The sequence below is a fragment of the Schistocerca serialis genome, chromosome 2, assembly GCF_023864345.2.
Source record: "Schistocerca serialis cubense isolate TAMUIC-IGC-003099 chromosome 2, iqSchSeri2.2, whole genome shotgun sequence".
NCBI lineage: Eukaryota > Metazoa > Arthropoda > Insecta > Orthoptera > Acrididae > Schistocerca > Schistocerca serialis.
This window is the reverse complement of record NC_064639.1, coordinates 168609393-168634497: the sequence shown is the minus strand read 5'-3', so window position 1 is coordinate 168634497 and position 25105 is coordinate 168609393.

Genomic DNA, 25105 nt, shown 5'->3' with positions numbered 1-25105 from the left:
CCAGAAAATGAAAGAGGAAAAAAGGAATAAGAAATCCTTAAAAATGAATGTGACGGGAAGTAAAAGAAAAGAAACAACGTAGCAGGAATCACTAGATGATAAATGTAAGAATACACAGAAACCTATATAACTACGGGAAAGAGAGATTCAGCCTGCATGAAAATTAAAGAGGTCTTCGGACAAAAGAAGAACAGCTGTACGAATGTCAAGAGCTCAGATGGAACACGAGTACCAAGTAGAGAAGGGAAACTGATAGGTGGAAAGAGTATATAGATGGCCTGTACAGGGGAGATGAACTTGAAGACAATATTGTAGAAAGAGAAGAGGACGTGGATGAAGATGAGTTGGGCAATATGACAGTGCGAGTAAAATTTGGCAGACTACTAAAAGACTTAAGTCGAAACAAGGCGCCTAGAGTAGACGACAAACCGTCAGCACTACTGACAGCATTGGGAGAGCCCATCAGGACAAAACTATTCCCTCTGCTGCGCTAGATGTATCAGACAGATAAAATACCTCACACCTCAAGAAGAATGTAATAATTCCGTTTCCAAACAAAGGAGGTGATGACAAGAGTGAATATTGCCGATCTATCAGTTTTAATAAATCTTAATTGACAAACAATAACGCTGATCCTTTGCAGAAGAATGGAATAGCTGGTAGAACCTGACCTCAGCAGAGAATACCAGTTCGGATTCCGGAGATATGTAGAGACACGAGAGGCAACATTGACCCTACGATTTTTCTTAGAAGATGTGTTAAGGAAAGACAAACATACGTTTATTGCATTTGTAGACTTGGACTCTGAGATTCCGATGGTAGCAGGGGTAAAATACAGGGAACGAAAGACTATTTACAATTTGCACAGAAACCATAGGCAGTTACAAGAGTCGATAATCATGAAAGGAAAGTAGTGTCTGGAAAGGGAGTGAGACAGCATTGTAAGCTATGTTAGTCAACCTGCACATTGAGCAAGCAGTAAAGTTAGCCAAAGCAATATTAGGAGATGTAATCAAAGTTCAGTTGGAAGAAATAAAAAGTTTGAAGTTTGTCAGTGACATTGTAATTCTGCCAGAGACAGCAAAGACCTTGGAAGAGCAATGGAACGGAATGAACAGTGTCTTGAAAGGACGACATAAGATAACGCCGACAAAAGCAAAATAAAGGTGATGAAATGTAATCGAATTAAATCAGATGATGCTGAGGAAATTAGAGGAAACACTAAAAGTCTAGATCAGTTTTGCTATTTGGGCAGTAAAATAAATTATGACAGCTGAAGTAAGGAAGGTATAAAATATAAACTGACAATTACAAGAAAAGTGTTTCTGAAGAAGAGAAATTTGTTAACTTCGAATACATATTGAAGCGTCTGCAAGACCCTGTAGCTACCGTATCGAAAATGTCAGTATAGAAACGGGGATTAGGGATCATGATGTCACTATAACAACTATGATTACTAAAGTTAGCAAATCAGTTAAGGAGGCTATGAGAGTATTTCTGGTAGATAGAGCAGATAAGCAGTTGTTAATATCTCACTTAGACAGTGATTTGGCATCACTTAGCCGGCTGAGTAGCTGCGTGGATTAAGGCGTCTTGTCACGGTTCGCGCAGCTGCCTCCCCCCTCCCCCCCCCCCCCCCCCCCCCCCCCCCCCCCGTCGTAGGCTCGAGTCCTCCCTCGGACGTGGGTATGTGTGGTGTCCCTAGCATAAGTTAGTTCAAGTTACATTAAGTAGTGTATAAGCTTAGGGACCGACGACAGCAGTTTGGTCCCATAAGATATTACCAAAAATTTCTAAATTTAGCATCACTTAGTTCCACTAAGATAGATGTAGAGGAATGATGGGCAAAGTTTAAGCAGATTATAAATCGTGGTCTGGAGAGTTACGTGCCTAGTAAGTGGGTAAAGGATAGAAAAGACCCACCATGGTTTAATAACGAAATTCGTAAGACGCTGAGGAAGCAGAGGCTGTTGCATTCTCGGTTCAAAAGGGGACGCACAAATGACGTCAAGCGAAGGTTAGTAAAGATTCGTGCATCTGTGAAAACATCTATGCGCGAAGAGTACAACTACCACCTTCACACCTTAGCAAAAAAATTTGGCAGAGAATCCGAGAAAAGTCTGGTCGTACGTAAATTCGTTAAGCGGGTCTTAGGATTCCATTCGGCCTCTTGTTGACCAGTCTGCTGCAGCAGCTGAGGATAGCAAAACGAATGCTGAGATTTAAAATTTCATGTTCAAGAAATCGTTCACACAGGAGAACTGTACGAATATGTCATCATTTGACCATCGGACAGACTCCTGCACGGACGACGTAGTAATAAGCATTCCTGGCGTAGAGGAACAACTGAAAGATTTGAAAGCAAATAAATCACCACGTCTGGATGGAATCAAAATTGGTTTTTACAAAGAGTGCTCTACGGGATTAGGCCTTATCAGGTTTGCATTTAACGTGAATTTCTCACGCAGCACAAAGTCCCAAGCGACTGGAAAAAGCTCAGGTGAGTCCAGTATATAAGAAATGTAAAAGAACGGACCCGCAAAATTACAGACATATCCACAACTTCTGTTTGCTGTAGAATCCTTAAAAATATTGTCAGTTCGACTACAATAAACTTTCTTGATGCTAAGAATCTTATATCCACGAATCAGCATGGTTTTTAGAAAGCACCGCTCGTGCGAAACTCAGCTTGTCCTTTTCTCACGTGGTATACTGAGAACCATGGATGAAGGACAACAGGCAATTTCCATATTTCTAGATTTACGGATAGCGTTTGTCACTGTGCCCCGTTGTTGACTATTAACGAAGGTACCAGCATGTGGAATAAGTTCACAGATATGTGAGTGGCTAGAAGACTTCTTAAATAATTCGACGGCGAGTGTTCATCAGAGACAAGGGTATCGTCAGGAGGGCCCCAGGGAAGTGTGATGGGACCGCTATTATTCTCCATATACGTTAATGGTTTGGAGGATAGAGTGGGTACCAATCTTCGACTGTTTGCTCATGATGGTGTGTTGTACAGTAAGGTGTCGAAGTTGAGTGACTGTAGGAATATACAAGACGACTTAGACAAAATTTCTAGTTGATATGATGAATGGCAGCTAGCCCTAAATGCGAGAAAATGTAAGTTAATGCGGTTGAGTAGGAAGAATAAACTTGTAATGAAACTTCCTGGCAGATCCAAACCGCGTACCGGACCGCGACTCGAACTCGGGACCTCCGCATTTCGCTCTTCCATATGAGCTACCTATGCACGACTCATGCCCCGTCCTCACAGCTTTACTTCTGCCAGTACCTAGTCTCCTACCTTCCGAACTTCACAGAAGCTCTCCTGCGAACCTTGTAGAACTAGTACACCTGGAAGAAAGGATATTGCGGAGATATGGCTTAGCTACACGCAGGAGAGCTTCTGTGAAGTTTGGAAGGCAGAAGACTAGGTACTGGCGGAAGCACAACTGTGAGGACGGGGCGTGAGTCGGGCTTCGGTAGCTCAGATGGTAGAGCACTTACCTGCGAAAGGTAAAGCTCCCGAGTTCGAGTCTCTGTCCGGCACACGGTCTTGGTTCAAATGGTTCAGATGGCTCTGAGCACTATGGGACTTAACATCTATGGTCATCAGTCCCCTAGAACTTAGAACTACTTAAACCTAACTAACCTAAGGACAGCACACAACACCCAGTCATCACGAGGCAGAGAAAATCCCTGGCCCCGCCGGGAATCGAACCCGGTAACCCGGGCGTGACACGGTCTTGCTCTGCCAGGAAGTTTCATTTCAGCACACATTCCGCTGCAAAGTGAAAATATCATTCAATTAACTGTAATGTTCGGATACAGTATTACTAGTGTCCTGCTTGACGCAGTCAAGTCCTTTAAATATCTGGGCGTAACGTTGCAAAGCGATATGAAATGGTCAGGGCATGTGAGAATTGTGGCAAATAAGGCAAACAGTCGACTTCGGTTTATTGGGAGAATTTTAGGAAAACGTTGTTCATCTGTAAAGGAGACCGCATGTAGGACGCACTGCTCCAGTGTTTGTGATCTCTAACAGGTCGGACTGAAGGAAGACATCGAAGCAATCCAGAGGCGGGCAGCTAGATTTATTACCGGTAGATTCGAACAACAGGTAAGTGTTATGGAGAAGCTTCGGGAACTCAACTGAGAATTCCTGGAGGGAAGGCGACGTTCTTTCCGAGAAACAGTATTGAGAAAATTTAGAGAACCGACATCTGAAGCTGACTGTCACGATTCTGCTGCCGCCAACTTACATCACACGTCAGGACCACGAAGATAAGATACGAGAAATTAGGGCGTATATGGAGGCGTCCAAACAGTCTTTTTCCATCGCTCTATTTGCGAGTAAACAGGAGAGGAAATGACAATTAGTGGTACAGGGTACCCTCCACCACGCATCGCACGGTGGCCTAAGGAGTATGTATTTAGATGTAGATGTAGACCTTTGTGCAAGCATTTGTCTGGAGCGTAGCCTTATGTGGAAGTGAAACGTGGACGACAAACAGTTTGAACAAAAAGGTTACAGAAACCTTTGAAATGTGGCGCTGTAGAAGAATGATGAAGATTAGATGGGTAGATCAAGTAACTTCTGGAGAGATATTGAATAGAAATGAAGAGAACAGAAATTTATGGTGCAACTTGACTAAAAGAAGGGATCGGTTGAGAGGACACATTCTGAGACATCAAGGGATGATGTTATAAAATGATTTTTGTAGGTGTGACACTTTTACGTTTTTGCTTACATAACACGAGGTTTGACAAATTTATTAGCATACTGAGTGATTTAAATTACTCGTCTCAGTTTAATACTTTCTTTGAGAAGTATATAGTTCAACATTCGAATATGAATCAAGCAATGTTAGCATACTAAATAAGTTTTAGAAAGAGGTGAAGAGAAGAGAAGTGAAATGCCCAACTGCGAAAAAGTGATTATAGTCAAATGAAAGAAACCACAAGTTTGTTTCTTTATCTCGTCTGAAAAGCTTCTCGCATAGAACTATCAACTCTGTCCTGCTTTTACTGTTCTGAAATAAACTGTCACGGATGTAACACCCAAAAACGTCCGCTGTAGTCTTCGAAAATGGAATAGTACCTCCGAAACATTTTGTGCTCAACAATTTTATTTCATCCCATCTAGAGAAAAAATTATGACTGAAAATATTTGAATTCTTGCTCCATCTCCCACGACCCGCCTCGCCATCAACCATACCGCCCCCTCCCCTCCCCCGAACAAAACCACTCCCACTATACCTCGACAAAACAATGCCAGAAAAGTAAATCATACGGGTACAAACCTGCGATAGTCAACGTCAGTAATTCTTCTGAGATTGTGATTGTGCTGTTCGCTTCCGCAGATGTCGCTTGGCAGATAACTACTAACGTTGCTATTTGTAGAAACAATATAACACTATAACATATGAAGATTACGTTCTCTGCCGTAGTCTCTGTCGGACAATATAATAAACATGTAATGGCCATGAATACATACTGGATGCTTGTAATTAGATTCTGTACTAGATGTATAGCGATGGTGGCAGCGTATGTGTCAGTCACAGAGGAAACCAGTTTCCTTAGTTTCATATGGCAAACCTGAATCTCCAGTACGCGCTTTCTCGCTTGTGGCAGTCGCCTCTGAGTAACGTGTAATTGGTGCATAGATGGAATACAGCGGACTGCGGTTCTCTTAAACACAGATGACGTATCACGGGACCGACAGTCCTGGAGTTCATTCTGAAAGCATTCCTTGAGTGCAGCATTGAGTGTCCTGAATCTTAGACAGAGGAATGAAGAAACTACTGCAAACTGGATTACGATCAGAAATGTCACAAAATTGTTAAAAACGACAGCTGCAAGAAAGTGTCCTCGTGCTACGACGTAAAAACAGATGGTGGCAACAGAACCTGAGAGAATGAAAGATGACATACAAACCAGAGGTAATGTTAATCTGTCGTCTCTTTGCACTGCAGTGAATCCAACAAGGATGTCAGTGAAGTGGATGTCCTCGGTAAATTCCAAGAACGTTTTTTTGCGGTTACACGAGAAGAGCAGTATAGAAGAAGCTGACATAGTGGTGCTTAATGTGCAAATAACTAAACCTGGTATGGCCCATTTGTGCCAAAACTGCTCTTCCAGAAAAAAATACGCTTCTTGTATCCCGTTGTAACCTAAGTACAACACTATTGTTAACACAGTGATACTGTAGGCACGGGAGCAGGAAGCTAGAAAAACGCCACGTGGTCGACACAGAGGTACTCCAGAGAGCGCAGTCAGTAAAATTAGCGGCTGCAGGATCTTAACTACACCCGCACGTCTTCCGGTCTGCAGGAGTGGCGCCATAGCTCTCTGTGGACGAGTATAGACTGAGGCTGTACTGCCTTGTGTTTGAAACTAAAAGTACTCTATCGAACGCTTACTCTTCAAACATGTATTAACCATATCAGTCCGAAAGAGCTCGGCTAATTGAAGGAATTTGAATAGTAACACGCAGCAGATGACGGATACGACTGCCGTAACACAACGCGCGGGCACGTTTTCTCAATTGCCTGATAGTTAAATCGATTCTGGCAGATACGTTTCTGGTAACGCTTTTATACTTTGCTGCCTACGGAAAACAACTGCCTTATGATGTCACTTGCGGCAGAACCGTTGGAACAACAGGTATAACGGCTGACGTACGTCACTTTGTGGATGAGTTTGTTTATCTAATAACAAGCGGGCACTTGGGAGTTTTCAGGTAAATTAATTTCATAAATTTGTAATTTGCGTGTGGAGTGGTCGTAAGACAAACGCTTTAACATCAAGATGGTGTATATCAGTTTATGGATAACTTCGTTTGCGTAAGACGAAGAAGCAGCCCCTTGGGACATTTCAGGTAAATTGATTTCCTAATCTTGTAATGTACGTGTGAATACTAACCCTTGAATGAACAGAATTACGATTCAAAGAACAAATCATTTTTTCCTTATCTCCTCACCGCTGAGATCTGCTTAATGTTTACTTTTATCAAATTGACGAGTTCCCTTTGAACGTCTTCTCATTATGTCTATGGTTGTTTTAATTCTAATATCGAATGAAAAGAAGAACGTTACGCAATTTTTTTTTTCATTGACAATCCAAACAACATGAGACGCGCAAATGCTGTTCCTGCTCGACGGTGACAAACAGCATATGTCATTTGGCTGGCAGATATGAATGTATTGTGATGTCACTGCTACGGAATTAACCAACCCATTCGTCGTATTTGCGATATGACTATTAGTGCATATTATACACACATAAAAAAGTTTTGCATCACCTCGGTACCGAGAGTTCCGGAACCTACCATCATACAGCGAGACCTTCTCAGGTGGTGGTCTAGATTGCTGTACACACCGGTACCTCTAATCAGTAGAACGTCCTCTTTCACTGATGCATGCCTGTATTCGCCGTGGCATACTATCCAAAAGTTCATGAAGGCACTATTGGTACAGATTATCCCACTCCTCACGTCGATTCCGCGTAGTTCCCTCACAGATGTTGGTGAGTCAAGTCGTCCATAAACAGACCTTTTCAATCTATCCCAGCCATGTTCGATAGGCTTCGAGTCTGAAGAACAAGCTGGCCACTGTAGTCAAGCGATGTCGTTTTCCTGAATGAAGTCGTTAACAAGATATGCGGGGGCGCGTATTGTCGTCCATGAAGACGAATGCCTCGCCTACATGCTGCCGATATGATTGCATTATCGGTCGAAGGATGGCTTTCACGCGTCGTACAGCCGTTACGGCGTCTTCCAAGACCACCACCTGCGAACGTCGGCCCCACATAATGCCATCCCAAAACAGCAAGAAACCTCCACCTGGCTGCACTCGCTGGACAGTGTGTCTAAGGCGTTCAGCCTGATCGGGTTGCCTACAAACACGTCTCCGACCATTGTCTAGTTGTTGGCATATGCGACACTCATCGGTGAAGAGAACGTGATGCCAATCCTGAGCGGTCCATTCGGCATGTTGATGGGCCCATCTGTACCGCGCTGTCTGGTGTCGTGGTTGCAAAGACGAACCTCACCATGGACGTCGGGAGTGAAGTTGCGCATCATGCAGCCTGTTGCGCACTGTTTGAATCGTAACACGACGTTCTGTGGCTGCACGATAAGCGTTATTCAACATGGTGGCGTTGCTGTCAGGGTTCCTCCGAGGCATAATCCGTAGGTATCGGTCATCCACTGCAATAGTAGCCCTTGGGCGGCCTGAGTAAGGCATGTCATCGACAGTTCCTGTTTCTCTTCCCTGTCCGAACAACATCGCTTTGGTTCACTCCAAGACTCCTGGACACTTTCCTTGTTGAGAGCCCTTCCTGGCACAAAGTAACAATGCGGACGCGATCGAAACGCGCTGTTGACCGTCTAGTCATGGTTGGACTAAAGACAACACGAGCCGTGGACCTCCGTCCTGGTGGAACGACTGGAACTGATCGGCTGTCGGACCCCCTGCGTCTAATAGGCGCTGCTCATGCATAGTTGCTTACATCTTTGTGCGAGTTTAGTAACATCTCTGAACAGTCAAAGGAACTGTGTCTGTGATACAATATCCACAGTCAACGTCTGTCTTCAGGAGTTCAGGGAACTGGGGGGATACAAAACTTTTTTTGATGTGTTTTTTTATATGACTTTACATCGACCGGAAGGTCAATTTTTTTAAGATTCAAAGCATCATAACAAGAATCGTGGACCCTCATGAAGAGACAGTCTGCATGCAAATCATGCTTTTAATACACCAGTGAAGCTAGTACTGCTTGACAATTGCGAAATATGTATCGGAATTGGATATGTGTCCGAACGTCCTCATGCCCCCTCTCTCTATCCATCTTCATCTTCCCCCACTGTTTGTCCATCTCCTCCTCCTTCCCCCCTCTCTGTTCACCACCCTCTCCCCAAATTATTTACAAGGAGAAACAATATCAATGCCAGTAACAAATATCCCGTAACAAATATATATAGTTTGAACCCATCCAAACATTTATTGCAACCTCATATATACCTGAAGCAAATCGGTCAAGAAACTTTAAAGATTTTTTCTAACAATGTTTCCCTGAAACATACAGGGTAATTTTTTTCCACCATTTACAAACTCTAGGGACTCATCGATTAAAGGATAAAGGTATAATGAATTTATTTCCGGAAATACTTGGTTTCCGTGCAAGAGACCATTTTTTTAATCATCTAGTTTCCCTTGTACACTACTGGCCATTAAATTTGCTACACCACGACAATAAAGTGCTACAGACGCGAAATTTAACCGACAGGAAGAAGATAATGTGATATGCAAATGATTAGCTGTTCAGAGCATTCACACAAGGTAGGCGCCGGTGGCGACACCTACAACGTGCTGACATGAGGAAAGTTTCCAAACGATTTATCATACACAAACAGCAGTTGACCGGCATTGCCTGGTGAAACGTTGTTGTGATGCCTCGTGTAAGGAGAAATGCGTACCATCACGTTTCCGACTTTGATAGAGGTAGGATTGTAGCCTATCGCGATTGCGTTTTATCGTATCTCGACATTGCTGCTCGCGTTGGTCGAGACCCAATGACTGTTAGCAGAATATGTAATCGGTGGGTTCAGGAGGGTAATACGGAACGCCGTGCTGGATCCCAACCCCTCGTATCACTAGCAGTCGAGATGACAGGCTTCTTATCCGCATGGCTCTAACGGATCGTGCAGCCACGCCTCGATCCCTGAGTCAACAGATGGGGACGTTTGCAAGACAACAACCTTCTGCACGAACAGTTCAACGACGTCCGCAGCAGCATGGACTATCAGCTCGGAGACCATGGCTGCGGTTACCCTTGACGCTGCATCACAGACAGGAGCGCCTGCGATGGTGTACTCAACGACGAACCTGGGTGCACGATTGGCAAAACGTCATTTTTTCGGATGAATCCAGGTTCTGTTTACAGCATCGTGATGGTCGCATCCGTGTTTGGCGACGTCGCGGTGAACGGACGTTGGAAGCGTGTATTTGTCATCGCCATACTGGCGTATCACCCTGCGTGATGGTTACGGGGTGCCATTGGTTACACGTTTCGGTCACCTCTTGTTCGAATTGACTGCAGTTTGAACAGTGGACGTTACATTTCAGATGTGTTACGACCCGTGGCTCTACCCTTCATTCGATCCCTGCGAAATCCTACATTTCAGCAGGATAATGCACGACCGCATGTTGGAGGTCCTGAACGGGCCTTTCTGGATACAGAAAATGTTCGACTGCTGCCCTGGGCAGCACATTCTCCAGATGTCTCACAACTGAAAATGTCTGGTCAATGGTGGCCGATCAACTTGCTCGTCACAATACGCCAGTCACTACTCTTGATGAACTGTGGTATCGTGATGAAGTTGCATGGGCAGCTGTAACTGCACACGCCATCCAAGTTCCGTTTGACTCAATGCCCAGGCCTATTAAGGCCGTTATTACGGCCAGTGGTCGTTGTTCTGGGTACTGATTTCTCAGGATATATGCACCCAAATTGCGTGAAAATGTAATCACATGTCAGTTCTAGTATAATATATATGTACAATGAATACCCGTTTATCATCTGCATTTCTTCTTTGTGTAGCAATTTTAATGGCCAGCAGTGTATTTTGTCACAGGGACCGTGGTCTAATGCGCGCTGTACCATGCAGCAACAGTTACAGTATGCATGTTTTCCTCGTACAGAGTGGTATTGTGCCTCGTACCTCACGTCCTAGCGCCCTCTAATGCCGTAGTAATTGGTAATGTTGTGTCCGATTCACTTCTGTTGCTGATTCACCTTTTAGTCGATGTGATAAGGCGTTGTACATAGCGGTTCCGTATTCGAATAGAGGGCTTTCCGACACGGTATTTACTCACGGAAAGGCGAATTGCAACGGGCGGCGGGGAGCAAGGTTGTGTCAGGAGACCTATCCCCGGCGACAGCATCCACAGCATTCAGTGTTTGCAACAGGGTTTGGCCGTTTGTCTGAGAGCGGGTCGTTTCAAAAAGCAGGAAATCATGGAGGACGTACCTGAAACGTTTGGACACCCAGACTTAGTAGAAAATGTGAATAACACTGTGGAAGACGATAGCCATGTCAGTACGAGGCAGTTGGCCCTGCAGTATAGGGTACGCTAGACGAGCGATCGGATCATTTCCCATGGCAGTTGTTGCTATCCTTATCAAGTACTGCGGCAGACTTTCCAAATCGGAAGCAGTTCTGTCTCTGATTTCTTCACAGGCAACAACGTTTCCGGGATTTGTGTCATCCGTTCAGTTCATAGGTGAGGCCACCTTTACGCGGAGTCATATCTTCAACTTTGATAACAGTCGTATGTGGGACACTATGCAGAACCCTCATGGTACGGTGAGAGAGAATCATCAGCATGGGTGGATCTGGAATGTGTAGGCCTGGATAATTGGCGAGCGTATTTTGGCGCCAGGCTTCCTCCCAGGTCGCCTGACAGGCAGGAACTATCGGCTTTTCTTCTGGGTGACTTTGTCTCCCCTGCTGGAAAAAGTGCCATCGATGACTGGAAGCATTATGTGGCTGCTACATGGCGGTGCTCCCGCCCATATCGGCATTAACGTCCGGACGCATCTCAGTCGTGTCTTCCCTAGTCGATGAATCGGACGAGGCTTCCAGTGGCATGGCCTGCTCGCTCACCAGATCTCAACCCGTGCGCTTTCTGGTTATGGGGCCATCTCAAAAGTTCAGTGTGTGCAGAGCCCCTTACAGATGTGTAGGCACCGGAGCAGTGTATTCATGTTGCCTTTGACACTGTTCGGATGCAGCCCGGCCAATGTGAACGAGTGAGACAGAACAAGCTACGACTCGTAAAAGTGTGGGTTGAGGCACAAGCAAATCATTTCCAACACATACTGTAGCTGTTCCTGCATGGTACAGCATCTATTAGACGGCAGTATCTGTAACAATGTATGATTGAATAAGTTAGCATGGAAACCATGCATTTCTGGACATAAGTTCATTAGACCTTTTTTGTTCCGTATCCTCCCACTGATGAATCCCTAGAGTTTGTACACGGTGGAAAAATTACCGTGTGTACACATATATATAGCCCAAGACTGTACAAATGTTCATTAGAGTATCGTGTAAAAATCTGAAGATAATCAGTGAAGCACCTTTCTTGATTTTTGCTAACAATGTTTCAACATTTTCAGGGTGAGGAAGAAATGCCGCACTTGGCAGCTGGCATTCGACTTCTCATCATAGTTCGGGACAGAAGTGTTCGTTTAAGACATAACATGAACTTCTTACAGATGTAAACGACCGATTTGTTTCGTCCATGACACAAATAAGGCCAACAAATAAAGCTAACAGAAAATAACAGTGGATGCAGTAGTATCGTCTGTATTCAGTGAGGTACAGGAAACACAGTAGGTAGGCCACACTAGATTGCGCTTTATATTACACACAATGAGTCCGCTCTGTATGTCTGACGTCCAAGCTTACCTCCACACAACCATTACATACACGTAAGAGCAGCGTTCACTTTAGAGAAGATATTCAAAGTGGCCACCTTGCACTTGCAAACACTTCACCTCTTGCTGGATTATACTTTTCCGGGCCCTACGCAACACACATGCATCCACCACTGCCAAAGCGGCATGATCCCATACTGTTAGGTTGTGTACATCCGTGGGCAGAGTGATCAAACTTATTCCTATAAGTGCCCTCACAAATAAAAATCTAATAGATTAAAGTCCGGGGAAGGTGGAGACCAGAAAATTTGACCTCTGCAATCAATCCATTTCCCTGGAAACGCTTCATTTAAATGATTACATACATTCATTCTAAAGTTTGACGGTGCACCATCATGCTGAAACTACAGCTGTCGCTTTACACCAAGTAGACCGTTTTCACATGCATCAGGGAAAGTAATGGAAATAAATGTACGATACAGGGGAGCATTCAACTTGTCCAGCAAGAGATAAGGGGTCAAAGTACTCACCGCACGATTACAGCCCACAATTTATGCCATAGCGTGCTTGAAAGCTATGTTTATGGGCGACATGTGGGTACCGTTATGACCAATAATGGCAGTTGTGGAGTTTGAAAATACATCCACTAGTGATGCTAGATCCGTCACTCGATATCACATTATTTACAAAATGTTCATTATCCACCACTTGTTGCAAAAGCCATTCACAATACTGTGCTTATCGACTATTGTCTTCTAGCCGTTGGTACAGAGTTAATATTTAGTGATATGGATGCCGTTCTTCACCGTGCAACACTTCAGCAACCAGTCTTTGAGATATCTGAACTGTCTTGTAATATCATGGGTACTTTTCTGAGGTGATTGGTGAACTGTCTCAAGAATCTCGTCCTCTTTCTGTGGAGTACATTTAGTCCATTGACCACTTCTGTCAATCGGGATGGTGTCTTTGAGGGTACTGTGCAGAATACACATGAGCAACAATGGAAACTTGGTTGTTAGATGCACATCATCTGTGTATTCCATTGGGAAGTCGCCATGTATGAACCTGACACGACCAGTCATGGTTGTGCACAGTGATGTAAGCACAAACATACATACAGTTTAATGGACCCACTTTCATGTGATGGGCTATTATCATGTGAAAAATTTATGTCCTGCTTATAAACGACGAGAAGTAGGAAATGGGGGTCTAAAAAATAAAAATGGAACCTGAAGAGGATTCAAACCTTATCTCCACGGTGGATGTGAGTTTGAGGTCCCAGCAGTCTAGCCAGAGAGCTACGACAGCTCGTACAGTAGTGTGGGGTGATATACATTCTTCTATACATTCTGAAGCACTGCCCTATGCGACCCTGTTGACAGCTCCTCGTTTTCACAAATGCGGTTTCAAAATGCACCTGAGCTGATTTTGTTACATAAACTTTTATCTTATATTTGGATGAGGAGTTGCATGCTGACCTCTGTCTACGGCATGTTTTCTTCACCCGTTATATTGCAGGCATCTCTTCCACCCCCATCTCTGTGTTCACCTCTTTCTCTCTCCCATATCTCTGCCCACCTCATCCATTTGTCCTTCCCTCCTTCCCATTCTCTCTCTCTCCTTCTACACCTCGCCTTCTCTCTGTCCATCTCCCCTGCCCCTTTCTCTTGCTACATCTTCTTCCCTCTCCCTCTTTCCACAGCCTCTTCCCCTTCCTCTGTCCATATCCTCCCGATCCCTTCCTTTCCCATCTCCTCATTACCCCATTATATCTTCCACCTGCCTCAAGAATATCTCCACTCTCATCGTATATCTCCTCCTCCCACTCTCACTGCGATTCTGACCTCACCCAACTCTCTGTCCATCTCTTTCATCCACCCCTTCCATCTCCTGCTATCCCATTTCTATGTCCAGCACATACATCTACTCTCTCACTCTCCATTTCTTCCCTATCCTCTCTTTGTATGCAGCCATGTCTGTCCACAGGTGTAGCTCCTGCTATCAGCAAAAAAACACCTCCTTCCTTCTTTCTATATCTTTCCTCTCCATTTAATCCTCCCCCCCCCTTTTCTGTCAGCACAATCCCCTCCATCTCCTCTCTGTTCATCTTTTCTTCCCCTTTTCTCCAAGCACTTCATCCATCCCCTCTTTGACTATCCATCTTCTCTCCAATCCCTGGTCAGATGTGTCCATCTGCACAGGTGGCCTCTGCAAAAGATGTCGACAAAGTAGGCTGATGATACTCTCAAAAACAGGTGTCATGCAGGGCAACCTACACATTGAGGACTGGAAAACTGTGTCTTGTTCCTGATGTGTAGTCTGTACCACAGAGCAAGGTAGATAAGTGGGCTGATACTATCCCCATATAATACGGCTGTCGTGTGGGGCAGCTTATATGCCTATATTCCAGGCGCTGGAGAAAACAGAAATTTATCCATACCCCAGCTCCTATTGGAAGTAGGAGTGTAAAAATCCCACAGTGCTGATATTCGTGAGCCCTGCTGTTTCTGTGCCAAATTTGGTTCAAATCAGTCCAGGAGTTTGGGAGGAGATCCTGGAGATATACATATGTTCACATGTACTCTGTTTATAATGACTCTGAGCACTATGGGACTTAACATCTGTGGTCATCAGTCCCCTGGAACTTAGAACGACTTAAACCTAACTAACCTAACGACATCACACACATCCGTGCCCGAGGCAGAATTCGAACCTGCGACCGTAGCGGTCACGCGGTTCCAGACTGAAGCGCCAAGAACCGCACAGCCACACCGGCCGGCTACTCTGCTTTATACATACATAGATATAACAGAAGTTCTGAAACAGATGGAAACAAAAATCACTATAAAATACCAAGATAAAAATGGATTAGCATTTTGTATTATGAATATCACATGATAACATTTGATTTGAGGAGTAGAGATATGGGATCTTATATTGTCAAGAAAATGTATATTCAGTATTATGAATCTATACTTATTGGTATTTTCATTAATTGAATTTAATAAAAAATCGTCTTTTATGTGGAACTATTGTTGGAATAGAGCTTTCTGTTCTGTTTCGATTAAGACACCGTGTTTGCTTCAGAACACTTTTTAAAAAGGGTACAAGCAAAAAGAGGAGTCAAGCAACGCTCTCGTTTCAGGTTTGGCTAATAGAAATCATTCTCTAAAAAACCTGTTTTCTCGCTGTGAATAAAAGGCGATTTGGACTTTGATTAAATGTTAGCAATTTTAAGAGTAATTTCCACAAAGGAAACGAAAACCGAGAACCTGAATCACACGAGGACATGGTCCTTCATTAATGCTTTGGAATATCTACCAGTTTCAGTGCCACACTACAGTTACAGCCCCCTCTCGGCCTATGTGAGTACCCGCACTTGATTACACAATTACAACAAACCGGTTTATACAGTGTGTTAACTGTAAGACTGCAGAGTTGTGAGGGGAGTGCGTGGAAAGGAGGAAGCAAGCATTGGCTGGCGAGGAGTGAGGAGCCGTTGGGGGGGGGGGGGGGGGGGAGGACAAGGCACGCTACCAGTTGCAGTGCTGGCACTACAAATTGCGCGTCATGCTTACACGAAAGCAGACGAAAGGCTTGGAAGTAAAACTCGCTTTAAATGTTGTTCGTAAACGATACTGAAATCGTCATATATATATATATATATGTATGTTTGTCTACTATGCGCTCACAAACCATTCATCCGATTGCAATGAAACTTTGGTGAGTTGTTCTCCGAACCCCCTAAAAGCGTAATGGACAATGTTTCAACAAATATGTCACTGTAGCATGCGTAGCGCAATTGATTAGGTAAAGGCTTGTCAAGCAGAGGACCCAGGTTCGCTATTTCTTTTTGATTTTATTTCATTCCCCGCAATGTTAAACTATTAATTATAAAATTTAAACATACTTAAACAGGTCATATAGTATTAAGTAACTATCAATCTCTATATATAAAAATGAATGTATGTATGTCTGTCCTCTGTGAGTTCCCAAACCATTCATCCGATTGCGATGGAATTTTTGTGATTTGTTGTCCGTAAGCCCACGAAGGTTCCTAGCCGAAAAAAAAGAAATAAGACACATTCTTGAGGAGATATGACGTCATAAACAACGGGATGCCAGGGCGGGAAAATGCCCAGATTTATGCATCCACTATTTGAGAATGAGAGCACTTAGCGGCTAGCAACAAACGTTACATACAATTTCAAACCTTGACGAAAATTTTTCTCTCTGACACCTCCCACAAAATAATGAAAGGAAAAAAGATTGTCGCTTACTACATTTTCTCAGTACATACCGTAAATCTGCCGCAGTAGGCATGACGTTTTAATGTATTATTTCGTTACTATTAACTCTAATCGCAACAAATTTCGCATACAGTATCCACATATATCAGTAAATGCGCCGGCAAATTTATGTCTCTTTACGACATATAATTCAGGAGGTATGACGTGGTAAACATCGAGATGCGTGAAAAAGTGCTGCGTCAGGCATGACGTTTTGTTCTATTATTTCTTCGCTACTAACACTATTCGCAACACGTTTCGCAAACGTGTTAAAAAAAGTATATAAGACCACGGGCGTATTCCTAAAAAAAACTCCTGAGATGGGCCAGCAACTGCCTCTTCACTCATTTTGATAATGTTTAGCACAACTTCACAATAAAAACACGCAGAACAGTACAGCGCAAGACAATAACGAAGCAGACGACAATGGCTACCTTGTACAACACAGTCAGCTACGTAATGTTGGCAGCAGTTGAAACTGCGTGCCTACCGAAGCCTCCCGACGATTACCGACTTCTACCGATTCAGGACTGGGGAGAGGTCTGCCATCTAAAAGTTTACACACTGTATCTCTATACCAAGAGTCTCTCCTACAAGTGTCTAGCGCATTTCCTCTGATGTTTAGGCAGATATTTATAATTTATATTTTCCAATGTTTAGCTGGATTCATTACTGACTAATACTACTCATCGAGTCTTTCATGCGAAGTCCAGTGTCGACGGAAACGTCGATTTGCGTCCCATTCCAACAAAATGATTTGGCCAAAAAAGCGGAATGACATGTGCCCATTCGACAGCGAGTTCTCGTCTTAGTCTAGTACGATATTTGTTTTATTTATATTTATTAATAGGGACTGTGAGAATTTTTTAAATGTGTTTATAATAGTCAACTTCCTTGATTACGTTACGTACAGAATTGCAGGTGTGTGAATTTTAAGGAAAATCAACGTAGTTTTTTTAATCATTTATTAACGTAACTTAGGGTTTCATTGTTTATAATACTGTCTTTCGTTCTATTTAGTTATCTCTACTACTATCACTCTAACATTTAAATGGTTATCAATTGTTTTCCTACGGCACCTCTGTCCACCTTCAGTTCGGTCTTCCCTTACTGTGATAGAGAGTCATAGGTTTTTGTTATTTCAAATTATCTCGACTAATTTACAATTACCATTATACCTACGGATATTACTGCTGTTACAGCACCATATACTACTTATATAATAACAAATAATAGAACTATTACAATTACAAAAATGTGGCTAATGGTTCTACCACCACCTATATTTTTATTTATTTATTTTTCAGCAAATGCTATTACTGTAACTGGAAAAAAATGCTGCTATTACTAATACCAGCATTCCGACATTTCTACTGTGATTACAAATGATCACTATTCGTCTTTTTTCGTGGTCTGAAACGTATATAAATACACGCATGGAATTTAGTTCTGTCGAAATGTATCTACTTTCTCGGTACATTCCATAGCGTATCGGCGATGCTGTCGCGTCCAGCAAAATTTTGCTTTCTGCGGACGACATACTAACTGATCAAAGCATATTACTTACATTTCACTGATTCGTCTCGGCCTTCTTGTATACACTTGTGACCACCTCCCTTCATTTATTCCGTTCCAGGTCCAAGTGAGGACAGAGAAATCTGACCGTCTGCATTCCCTCGGATCGCATACAGTCCTTATTCGTCACAGTTGTGGTGTCTGTTGGCTTCTGTTATGCCCTGCTTTGCCTGCGACAGCATCATCTACAACATTTTAGGTATCAAAGCCTTCTTTTACTCTAATTATGTCATAAACCGTCTTACCTCTTAAAGGATGCCTAGCAGTCCTTGGTATGTCTTCAGCTATGGAACCTTCCCATAGAAAATGATCTGGTGCGGCGATTTCGACACAGTCACTGCAGGTCGTTGCCCTTCTACCAGTTCTGTTCAGCTATGAGGGATACGGACCACGTCCAGTAAGGTAGTGGACTAGCCCCTACTTGGTTCAAAATGTGTCATCTGAAGCCATTCTACTACGCCAGGAAGAAAGTGAGATATCCTCCTTCCTGAGTCTGATGAGGCTCAATCTCTGCTGTCATTCTGCGAACATTAAATTCTTTATTACTATTGGGTTTGTTGCTGGTTCTCCGAGAACTCCATGGATTTTTTCATATTGATTATTCTTAAGCCATTAGAGGGACAGCCTTTTTTCTTATTTTTGCATTGTGCGTTCAGGGGATATAACCCTATTGATGTAGTTAGGACTTCTGTAGACATGCTGCTGAATGCTCCACAGCATCAAAGCATAATTTCTCGCTCCACTTTTCTCACTGCGGCGACAAGTTTGACTAGTCGTACATTATACTCCCAAATACTGGCAGCATAGTCCACAATTGCAGCTGTTATAGACTCATGATACAGTCTATTAACACTCAGGGGTAAACGGAACTTCCTTTGTCCCCTATTAATAATTTTTTTCATTATAGAATTACCGGTCCTTGCTGTAATTTCTATGTAGGCATGGTGTACAGTGTTTATCCAGGGGTACACTCAAATATCTCCAGTTATCTCCAGGTTTCTTTTAATCGAAGGATCTCTGAAAGGTATCCCTTTCAGTAAAATATATGTCGACTACTCTGCAACCATCTTGAAGCACACCTACGAGCACCACTCACGCAACATTCCAAGTAGGTTGCACATTAATTTTCGGGCATATCTCGGCTGTCGGCGTGCATTAAAAGTAACAAATCGTCTGCATATGTAACAACTCGTAACAATTACTGACTGCTTTGCGTAGTGGTTCTAAGTTAACTTGTCAAATTTTAGGGATCGCACACAGAGACCTGAGTGTATCCTTTCGTAAAATCGGGTGGTTACAATTAAAGTGCAGGTACTGACGGTGGTAGAGTATGGACTGTAATTATTGTATGGCAGCGGGACTTAGTAGATGTGCTGATGGATTAATCTGGAACTGATTTACGCTGGAAAAAGATTAGTTCCAGTTTTGGCCGCCTGGTGCAAATCTGACGCCGTACAGTGTTTGTATGACGGTACGACTTCCACGCTGTCGTTAGACAAGCCGTAATGTGAACGGACAGTATCAATGTCGAGAAATAGACCGTGCTCTGTAAGTGAAAGTGTTTTATGCGAAAGGCAGCAATACAGTGCTGCACTGAGAGAGTGTCGCCGAATGAGTGGTTTGAGGACAGGCCCAATACCATTAAATAGTTCAAAGAACATGATAATGAAATTCTGAACACACAGGAGAGCTTGGTTTGGCACCTGCAAAGGAAGGCGTTCTTTGCCGATGGAAGTTCCTGACGAGGTTGCTGTTGCTGTAACTGACCATGCACATGTGCAAGTGCTGGAGCAGTGTCACGAGAATTGTCCATCCAGTGGTCAATAGTAAGGAAGGTTGTACTGTCTCCAGAATGAGATTTTCACTCTGCAGCGGAGTGTGCGCTGATATGAAACTTCCTGGCAGATTAAAACTGTGTGCCCGACCGAGACTCGAACTCGGGACCTTTGCCTTTCGCGGGCAAGTGCTTTACCATCTGAGCTACCGAAGCACGACTCACGCCCGGTCTCACAGCTTCGGTAGCTCAGATGGTAGAGCACTTGCCCGCGAAAGGCAAAGGTCCCGAGTTCGAGTCTCGGTCGGGCACACAGTTTTAATCTGCCAGGAAGTTTCGTTGTACTGTCTGTTTTTCACTGGTACCCATACTAGATCAGACGGTGCAGCAACTGAAAGCACAGGGTCTGAAGGAACGCACTGAATTTGCTCTTCGCTTTCTGGCACGGGTATAGGTTGATGACATGTGGCCAGGCCATATTCCGTGGCGTGACGAGGGACAGTTTACACTACAGGGTACAGTGAAAACACTTAGCTGCCAAATTTGGGGTCCTGTTAAAACGCTTGTTGTGCAGAAAGAGCCACTCGTCGTATCTGACTGCGTGGTGTGGATTTACAAGCATTTTCATAATTGGCACGTTCGTCTTTGAAGAGAATACAACTAGAAGGCCTGTCAAGTGAATCGTCACGTCTTCTAGTAATCAAGTCCTTTATGTGGAGTAGGTGACTCCTGTTTTGCAAGAGCGCAGCTGTGTGAAGCCATTGTTTTCATGCGAGACGGGGCAACGTATCATGTTCCCCGCCCAGTGAAAGATCTGCTTACATGCAGTCTTCCACAAAGGTGCTATCCCCAGAGGTTTGCCAGATGCATCCCCTGCAGAATAAACTGACTTTAATCTGTGTAACTTTTGGCTCTGGGGGTGTCTAAAAGAATGCATTTACGAGGGACACTTTCAGTTTCTTCCTGATCTGAGAGCCAATATACAGGAACACATTACTAAAATTTCACTGGAATTGCCGTGAGCAATTGTTGATCAAGTCACTTTAAGGATGCAGCATCTCATCAACGTTTCCGTTGCTCATACTGAACAAACTGATTACTAGGCAGTTAATAACAAAATCAATATTATGCCTTTCTCAGTTGTTTGACCTTTTGTGCCCAGGTCCTTATGCTTTTCTCACTTGTTTGACATTTCTTCCCACGTCTCGTTCCTAATCCATTACAATGGAAACATTTCTATACGTCTTTTTCTATTGACAGCGCCAAATTTGCACCTGGTGGCCAAAATTGGAACTAACTTTTTTCCAGCGTAATTCGGTTTCTCTTCAGTGCATCAGAATATCTCTCAAGTTTGGCTGCTATATGATAATTACAGCCACACAGGACCTCCGTTAGTAGCTGCTCTTTAATTATAACCACTCAGTATTAAATAACGGGTACAAGTCTTCGTGAGACTTGAACCCATAACCCGCAGTGTGTGGTATCTCACACTGCTGGAAAACAATGTTCGACCTCGCTCTCCAAGATCAGTTGTGGCGGAATGCTTCTATACTCCCCCCGTCCTCCTTAATCTGCCCACCTTAAAATGGTTTATCACCACCTTTGTTTGTTGTTGACGCGTGTTACTGATATTTGTAAGGATCTCTTAGACAGCTCCTCGTGAACTCTGCACATGTTTTCATCAGTACGGTAATGTATAGTACGAAATGTGTTCGCATCGATGTGAGAGTTTTAACTTTCCAGAGTTTGATGAAATCGTTAGTCAGTGGACGGAGTAAGGTGTCAGTGACGTAATCAAGAAATAGACAAAAAAATACGACGGTTTTAAAATAGCCAGTGATTACAATTCTGCTATCAGACAAGAGCATCATTCAGAGAAAGAACTTCAGGGTACCTGTGATGGGGATTTGTCTGTTAAAAATAATATAGACCCCAGCAACAATTTTGCACACTTTATTTTTTACCTCTCGAGTGCAAATTTTGTGTGTTAATTTAAACAATGCAGTTTTGTTTTATGTGAAAATTTACTTGCTACAGAGGGACTATAATTTTTTTATAACGTTAATTTCGGTTCTCTAAGACTCCATTTATGTTTACTGTTTGTAAAGACCACACAAAAGTGTGTGATTTTGTCGATAAACAGTAAAACGCCACAGGCTTTATTTAATGCAATAAAATAAACAGGGAGCATATGGACAACATTTAAATAATTGTAAAAATTAATGTCGTGTGACACAAATTAAAATTTCAAACGATTTCTCCCTTAAATCTCTGTTGAAACATAGGAATCCCGGAGACCCTACCTCATAGTATGTGTTGGAAGAACTTAGTGAGAAAGTCTGCAGATTTAGTTGTGTTGAATGATTGTGAAGTCAGTCTCCACTTGACGAACAATACAATCAAGATGCTGTCACTAGTACATAATCAATTTTCTTCGCCAAGGCTTAGCAGTGTACTGAAATATGCCTGATACAAATCAATTTAGAGGATCACTCGATGAAACCTGCAATAAATAATTTCTATGCCAGATGGAGTACTATGATCTCTGCAGAAAAATAGTAGATATACTAAGATTGATCTTGTTTTGTCGCATTCCGGTGTCTTTACATTTTAGCGGCGAAGAGAGTTTAGACTGATGGGAATATGTCCGTTTGTTATTGAATAATAACGATTCAACTGAGCAAATTGGTGTACGAAATTATTGCTGTCCTGTAGCACCTTTTACTGTAGAGAAGCCGGAGGAGTTTGCTGTTCTTCGAGGCTGTAAAAGACGGAAAGGGGAAGCGGTTTAATTCCTGGGTGGCTGGGACAGTGTTAATATGACCACTTGCGCGGTAAGTAAAAATGAAGCGAGTATAATTGACACCATTGTCAACAGCTTGCAGTCTTAACTTTCCGATTTCACGGTCAAAACATAAAAGGAACAATACTTTCCTCCAGGTCAGCTCAACAGAGAAGCCCTCCGCCTCCTGCATACCGATCTAAAGCTAGACAGGTATTTTTTCTAGATCGTAAAACTAACCATAATAATGAAGTATGACACTAGAAAACAACCTATCCTTAACTCTCGCTAACGTAAATCCCTTTCGAGTGCTGCGAATAACATTCCATCGAGAATCATCCTCAAATTGCGGGCGTATCTGTTTTTCAGAATTATTAAATTATTTTTCTCTCACCAACCAGTCAACAATTTTTCTATTCCAATCAGTAAACGCATATCACACAGAATGAGCTTATACCGCGCAATTTGAAATCCTGCTGAATTTTGCACTATATTGTCTTCTCTGTCATGTATATTACGCGCATAGTACAAAAAATTTTATGTTTTAAGCGTTTCGTTAACTTATGCGTTTCGTTACCTATTATCATTATTGTAATCGTTTTCTATCATGATAATAAGTTATGTATCATTTTCAATTAACAAATGACACATACGTGAAATGGTAAACTAAAAAATAAAATAAAAAATAAGAAACTACGAATGTGAAACGTAAAATAACAATTTAAAACATAAAAAATATAAGTAAGTAAATAATTTGAATAACAATGAATTTTTTAGATAATTTAATGAGGTACGCAGAAAAAATTCCAACAGCACATTGTGTACAACTTATTTTCCAAAAATTGTATCTCAGAAACCAGTTTCATTACACAGAGATGTATGTGGCTTTAAATATTCCTTAATTTGTATTATAATAAAAGATTTCATTATTCAAAATTACCCATGATGGTGTGATATTTTACACAATTTTGCATTATTACAGAAGTTGATTACATAGTTTTCAAGAGTATTAATTTACCCATCAACGTTTATGTGAAAGGCATCGTTTCGAAGATATCCCCTGTAAGCCCAAAAACCCAACTTAACTTTTGGAGTGTTTTACCCCTTAAAAGCGAAACTGGACGCATACCAAATAGTAATTATTGCACTATTTTGCTCCCTCTGCACACATGTAAAGTTTCATATAGGTCGTTAATGCCACTTGTAAATGTCCCCTTGTGAGACATCTGTTCTTTAAGTTTTCGTTCTAAATTTATGTTTTGTTGTAAAGTCAATTTAAAGTGCTCGTAATTTCGTACGGAAATGCTGCATTACAACTTAAGTTTTAACTGAGGAAGCAAATTAGGTTTATTTAATTGTACTGTGTATGTATCCATGACTTGGTTGCTTCTAAGAGTAAATCAGTCTTCAAATGCTTTGGTGCATAGTGAACATTTGGAAAGGTCATAAAGTGTCCCGCAAAACACAACACGCAGCACAGGGGCTGGTATTTCTCACGTATGAATGATAATTTGGAACCCACATATTAATGATAACTTCGAGCCCTAACGGAAACAAAATTCGAAGTAAAGCAATAAAATTTTAAGGTTTACCGATGACATTGTAAAATCAGTTGAACGGAGTGAATCATGTTTTGAAAATAGATCATATGATGTACGTCAACAGAAGAGTAACAGAGTATAGTCGAATTGAATAAAGTGGTACAGTCGAAGTAAAATTAGGAAATGAGACATTACAAGCCGTAAAGCTGTTTTCCTATTTAAATAGAAACAAGAAGTTGTGTTTTACTCAAAGCAGACTCTGCAAAACGTATCCTTTGTTACGATATCAGTATGGTGCGAAAAGTGGCAAATGACTATGAATAAAGAAAAGTGTGAAGTACTACAGTAAATCCGCTAAATTTCGATTATCCGGTAAGTCTCAAAAACCTGAAGGCTGTAAATTCAACTAAATACTTAAGGATTACAATTACTAAATTGGAACGATCACATAGATAGTGTTGTGCAAGAGTAAACCAAAGATTCGGATTTACTGGCGGAACATTTCAAAGGTGCAACAGGTCTACTAAAGAGGCTGCTTACACCGCGCTTGTCCGCCCTATTCTGGATTACTGCTGTTCCGTGTGGGATCCGCATCAGGTGGGACTGACAGATGACATCGAAAAGGTCCAAAGCTCGTTTTGTATTATCACGAAATAGGGGAGATAGTGTCACGGAAATGATACCTGAATTGGAGTGG